The sequence below is a fragment of the Carlito syrichta genome, unplaced genomic scaffold, assembly GCF_000164805.1.
Source record: "Carlito syrichta isolate Samal-C Ts95f unplaced genomic scaffold, Tarsius_syrichta-2.0.1 Scaffold303604, whole genome shotgun sequence".
Taxonomy (NCBI): Eukaryota; Metazoa; Chordata; class Mammalia; order Primates; family Tarsiidae; genus Carlito; species Carlito syrichta.
In genome coordinates this window covers 1,007,609-1,014,191 of record NW_007247700.1, presented here as the reverse complement: position 1 = coordinate 1,014,191, position 6,583 = coordinate 1,007,609, and positions in this window count along the sequence as shown.

Genomic DNA, 6,583 nt, shown 5'->3' with positions numbered 1-6,583 from the left:
GTGAGGGGGCGGGTAGAGGGAGGGGGAGCTGAAGGCCCAGACACTGCCCGGGGTGGCAGGAAGGTGCAGTGAGTGCCCGGCTGGGGAGCCGCCGGAGTTATTTCTATGGGAGGGAGGGGGCCTGGTCCCCGCCTTGGGGAGGAGTCCCGGGAGCCCTAATTAGCGGGGTGACAGGGTGGCCTACCCAGGCATTACCCAGCCCTCACCCAAGCTCTTCCCTGTCCCGAGAGTGGCGCAGGGCAGCCAGCGGGACTTGTAATTAGGCACCTGTTAAACTCCACTTCCTCCTGGCCACGTCCTCGGAGTGACAACAGTCACCCCATTTATGGCTTCCACGAGCTCCCCTCACCACTCATTTGCTGTCTCCTTCCCTGGGGGAAGTGGGGAAGAGGAAGGAGAAGCCAGACTTGGAAAGAAGAGGAGCCAGGACCCGAGAGTAAACACTGACACCTCCCCCCCAGTGCAGGCTTCAGCATCCAAGTCCCAGCCTGACTCCCACCATGGGCTGAGATCTGTGAGAAAGGGCACCAGGGAAGGCCCAGGAAGATGAAAGGGACCCAGGAATGCCCAGCCCGCCTTCCCCTGAGGCCTCTGGCCTTTCAAAGGGAGTCAGGAAATAGAAAGATAGGGGTGTATGCAGGAATAGAGTCTCCCCTGGCGGTCCCTCTGGAATTGTGCCCCCCCCACACACACCTAATTCAAGACCACCTTGAGTGCAGGGTCCCCTAGGAGCCAGGGATGTTGTAGGAGATCCAGGGTATGTGAAAGGCTTGAAGTGAGTGGACAGGAGTGAGGGACTGTCAGAGGGGTCAGTGCCACGGGGACTGGAAGCGTGAGCCTGTGTGAGTGTGTGCACCCCTCACAGGGATGCGGGAGGGGAAACAGAGTCTATCTGTTGAGCAGGGCTAAGCCCCTCTGTGTGTTCTTCCTTGAGGGATCGCTTGGTGTCCTGGCTTCTATGTATAGGAAGTGTGGACAGACCTTGAAATAGGTTAATGCGGTCCCAGTTCTAACTGGGTTCTTGAGACTAAGGACTCTTGTAGCCTGAATTGGCCATCAGGGTGGCTAAGCCAGCACAGTTCGAGGCAGGTTGGAGCTGGGAAGGGGAGGGTCCTTGAAGGCATGGGCAGAAACTGGAGGGCCAGTCCTTGCTGGCTGGTTCACAGGGGACAGAACAGGCCTGGGCCTCTCCTGGGCTCCAGGACTGCTCCTCACACAGTGGTGATCCCCCTCCATAGCTCAACTTCCTCAAAAGAGTCAGGAGCTAACCCCCTCTCCTCACATGGGGCACAGGAAGGGCAGGGGGGAAGAGCCTTGGGGAGAGTCATGGGGCTCAGGGATACTGCCAGAGCCCACCCCTCTGGGAAAAAGAAGACAGACGAAGGAAGTGCAGGGAGTCCACACATCTCACAAGAACAACAGGGAGCTCTAGGGTCCATCAATTGTACACAATGAATATCCATATTTCCTTATTTATTTTTAGGTTTATGGAATTGTCCTGCACCCTCTGGAGAGCAGGGATTATTACTCTGATTTTACAGATGAGGAAATAGAAGTCTGGAGAAACATGGGGATTTGGCTCAGGGGACATCGCTGGCACCTGACTAAGAGACGGACGCCCAGGCATCCTGGCTCTTAGTCTAGAGTGGGCTAAGAAAAAGGTTGGTGACTCTGTGGGCTACTCGACCCACTCATGAGAAAAAAGCATGGAAGGTCAGTGGTGGGTGGAGGAAAAACTGGTGGGACCAGAAAGAAGGAGTCCGAAAAGAAAGGAACAAGGCTGGAGTGCAGGCTTGGGCTTTAACTAGGCTCTGGCCTTGAGCTAATGTCAGAGCTGGGGTGAGGTTTGGAATCAGTTGAAAAGATGAATGAGGTTGAAGCCAGGTTTGAGGTTGAGATTAGAGTTAAGGCTGGGATTCGTGTTCGAATGACAGCTAGCACAGAGGCTAAAATATATGGCCGGCGTTTGTGTTATGATAAAGAATTTAATTTTAGTTTCATTTACAGCTATGCTTGGGAATACGGTTAGGGCTAAATCAAAGACTGGATTGAGATTGATTTAGGATTGGGATTGGGTTCGAATTAAGTTTGAGATTCAAGTTGAAATAGGCTGTGGTTTGAGTTGGAACATGGAACATGGATCAAAGATATGTGAGCAGAGGAATTCAGGAGGATCAGAGATGAGGTTTTATTTATGATCTAGAAAGACCTCAGCCTCTATCTGTTACATCAGGTTTGGCTAGAACGTCCAGCCCTCAGTTTGGGGAGGGTATCAGGGGCACATGTTGATTGGGATCCCAAGACTCTGGGGAGGGATTCCAACATGCACGAGCCCATCTGAGGGGTGTGAGGCAACTTAGTCCTAGAACAAATGGAACCTCTGAAGTGCTGTTCTGCTAAAGCTCACCACCTGGCCAAGCTCCAGGAAAGGCATTTGGGGAGGGAATGAAGGAAACTTGGCAATGAGTGGGCCTCTGACGCGAGACTGACCCAGAAGATGGGGGCCATCGGAGGGAGTCTTGCTGGGGGAAAGTCTGGTTTTGCAGTCCAGGAGATAGGAGTTGGGAGAAACTGAGGGCCTACATTCTCCTAGAAGAACAGCCACTTTTGAGGGTACCATGAGGGGCGTCTCTCAAAGTCTGAAAAGGCAGAGCACCCTTGTTGCTCCCCCTTGACCCACTGAGGGCTAGCTAAATGCCATCTCCTTGCAATGTGGGGCCTATAAAAAAATCTGTCAGCCTGCCTGCCCCATGCCCTGAGCCCTACAGGGTTTTTGGTGGAATGAGGGGTATCAGCTTAGTTTTCATAGAATAGGCTTAGCCCACAGTCCACTCCCACTGGGACCAGCCCACAGCCCATGGATCTCACAGGGCCTCATCCTAAGCAGAGGAGAAGGATTCCACTCTGAGCAGGCCCCCACCCCAACTTCTTTTTCTCCTTTGTTCCCACCCAGTCTCCACCCCAAACATCCCATTTCTCCGCCCACTTCCTTTTCAGGTCCCATAAAGTTCTGGACAGATCCAGGAGACTACTGGGGTTTCCTCCGTGCCCCCAGGGAGAGAGACAAAGAGATTGGGAGAGATAGTGACTGAGTTAAGAGGCACAGACAGAGACACACATGGCATCCAGATGGCCCATCCAGAAGTTCAGAGAGAGCAGAGGAAGCAGAGGGCACAGGTCATGATCTGGGCCCCAACACACACATTTCCAAAAGGGATCCTGGCTTTTTCCTGAGAAGTCCATGACTTTCCAGCGGATAATGGCCCCAATTTGGGTGGTATTTGCTTCTGTTCTAAGACAAAAATAGAAAATGAGACAGAGGCCTGGAAAGGCATGCACAGAGACATAGAGGAGACAGGAAAAGGCAGGACAAGGACCCAAAGAAGCCAGAGACTGCTTGTGGAAGGGGGCAGCCCACACAGTCCCCATGTCACCACTTGTCAGAACCTTTTCCATGGCCCGCCTACACTCCCTCCAAAGTCCCCTTCACAGTCACCCACCCAACTCCTCGAAGCCCTGTCTCCCCACCTCCCACCTGGGCCTGCCCACCCTGGCCCATCTCCCCAACTCCCCGACCCCAAGCTCCCCACTTGACCCTTTCTCCACTCCTCTCCACATAGTCAGCAGGCTCTCAGCCCCTCTGCACATCCCTGGGTAGGGCCAGGCTCACCCATGCAGCACCTGGGAGGAGTTGCCCAGAAGAGGCACCACTGAGGAAAGAGTCTGTGAAGAGCTGTAAGCCACTGTGAATAGGCAGTGTCCCCAAAGCTACAAAGAAGACAAGGAGTCATGCCGCTTTCAGTGAAGATGTGGAGGTGCCGATCTGCAGGTGAGGCCTTGGTTGGACGAGGGGGCGGGGGGCTCAGAGGCGGCACACGTGGTGAGATGGGAGAACGCCATTCTGATGGAGAAGGGTTAGCGTTAGCTGCAGAGAGGGATGACATCCATGTGCGGGGTCAGAGACAGGCTCAAATCAAGGCTGGCACACAAGAGCTTTGGGCAATGGTGGCCCAGCCCCTGCTCAGGTTTTCCGAGTCTCAGTGGTTCCTGCTGGTACACTTCAGATAAACAGGAACGCTTGGAGGAACCTAGATGTGCCACACCTCTCCCATCAAGTGATATCCTGATGCTGACCAGACTCAAGAGCAAGCAGCACACATCGTCCCCGTGTCACCACTTGTCAGCAAAGCACAAAAGCAAAGGGAGGTTGGTTGAATGTCATCAATGAAACTGACATCAAGAGAATGAGTGGAGGAGACAAGAAACCGCTGGTAAGGAGTATGTGAATTTCTGATGATGAGGAAGAACGAAGAGACCTTGAAGACAAAAGGCATCTTTCCCTCTCCAAGATCAACCACATCCTGCAGAACCTGCATTCGTTCAACAAACACCCAGGCTCTGTGCAATGCCCTAGGGAAACAAAGATGAAGGAGGCTCAGTTTCTATCCTTTCAGAATTCTGTTATCTCATGGGGAAGGGGTACCTAGCCCACAGTGTGACAAGTCATGGCAGTCTGCTCAATGTCCCGGACCTGGTGGCAATGAAGTTTTTGTTTGTTTTATTTGTGTGTGTGTGTGTGTATGTTTGGATCCTCAGTCTGTTGCCCAGGCTGGAGTGCAGTGGCACATTCATGGCTACTGCAGCCTCAACCTGCTGGGCTCAAGCGATCCTTCAGCCTCAGTCTTCCAAGTAGCTGGAACTATAGGCACATGCCACCACAACTGGTTAATTATTTTTTTTTATTTATTGTAGCGATGAGGTCTCACCAAGTTGCCCAGGCTGGTCTCAAACCCTGGGCTCAGGCAATCCTCTCATCTCATACTCTCAAAGTGTTGAGATTACAGGCGTGAGCCGCTGCACCCGACTGGCAATGAAGTTTAAGCAGAGATCTGAAGGACAATTTGTAACGCGCCAGAGAAGACTGGGGTGGAGAGAGGGAGCCAGAATATCTCAGTATTTGGGAAATAAGGTAGGTCCCTGCCTGGCAGATTGGGAAGAGTGAAGGAAGCCAGGGCTGACAGGAGATGGTTATTTGCGGACTGACCCTTGAGAACTCTGCCTCTCGGGACCTTCCACCCAGAGCACCTGGCTGTGATCAGAGCCAGGCCCTCAGGGCGGATTTGGCAACTAAGGCTGATCGTCCAGGACAGTGTGTCAGTCTGTGTGTGGAGAGAGACTTTGTGATGAATTAATCCACAGGTCCGATGGGACTCTGACCTTTGAATTTGGAGAAATTCATTGCGGTCCCCCTCAACCCGCATGGTGGCCCCAGACCTGCCTTGCTCACCTGGCAGTTGCTCAGGAAGGCGTGTGGGAGCTGGCAGGCATCAGAAGGAAGCCAGCGTGTGTCTGGATCAGAGTCTTCCCCTCTAAGCCTGTCCTGACCAGCCCTCACTCTGCCCTCATGTTTGTTTCCTGTTGCTTGGATACTGAGACAGGGAAGGAGCCAGGGAAGGTGGCACCAGAGGGGGCGGGGCTTGGAGGCAACAAGGCTTTGCCTGGGCTGGCAGGGCAAGGGAAGTATTAACTGGCAGGAGAGTAACAGCCCAGCCCAAGGGATAAAGTCAAAGTTTCCCCACTTCCCCAGCTTCCTCCCTCCAACTACCCCTCCCTGAAGGGCTCAAAAGAGCCCTGTTTCCAGAGTGAGAGGGGCTTCCCCACAGGGTCAGGCTGCAAAGCAGCTGGGGTAGGAGATACCTGAAGGGGTGTCATGGGAAAGATCCTGGACATGTGTCATGTAGACTTGTGTTGTGAGGCCATAAGGAGCAGAACGAGGCCCCACACATGAGATGTGCTGGAAGACGCACATTGCCTCAATATTAAGAACCTTCTGAGCACCAGGGCTGAATTGAGATGGTTTGGGTTGTCTTATGAGGTGATGAGCACCCTGGCTTTCAGGACATGCAAGCTCAGACTGTTCAGTCATTCGCCTACGGTTTATAGGAGATTCAAGCACCAGAGTACCTGGAGATTCTGTGTTGTGGTGCCCATCCCACTAGCCCAGGGGCAAAGTCTTTCCCAGGGGCCTTGCAGAGAAGCTCATTCGCTCTAGGCAATGTCTTCCAGGCTCCAGGCCCTCTGCTCCCCACTCCTTTTGACTCCTCCTTCTGGGAGTCTTCTGAGAAGGCTTCCTAAAATCTCAGCCCTATCCCTGTCCTAGCCTCAATATAGTCAGAGGCCGTAGAGCTGATGGCTACCAATCTCCCAAAAGGACGCGGATAAGAAAGCAATGAGAAATGCAGAACTTGCGCCTGCAGGAGAATGTCTCAAGCAAGAAGGGGTGTGAGGCATGGGCACCAAGACAAGAGGGAGGTCTGAGCTGTTTAAAGGCAGTTCAGTCAAGAATAGCTATGAGGCCGGGCTCAGTGGCTCAGCCTATAATCCCAGCACTTTGGGAGGCTGAGGCAAGTGGATTGCCTGAGCCTACGGGTTCGAGACCAGCCTGGGCAACTTGGCAAGACCTCATCTCTACAGTAAAATAAAAAATAGCCGGGCGTGGTAGCGCACATCTGTAGTTCCGGCTACTCAGAAGGTTGAGACAGAAGGATCACCTGAGCCCAGCAAGTCGAGGCTGCGGTGGCCG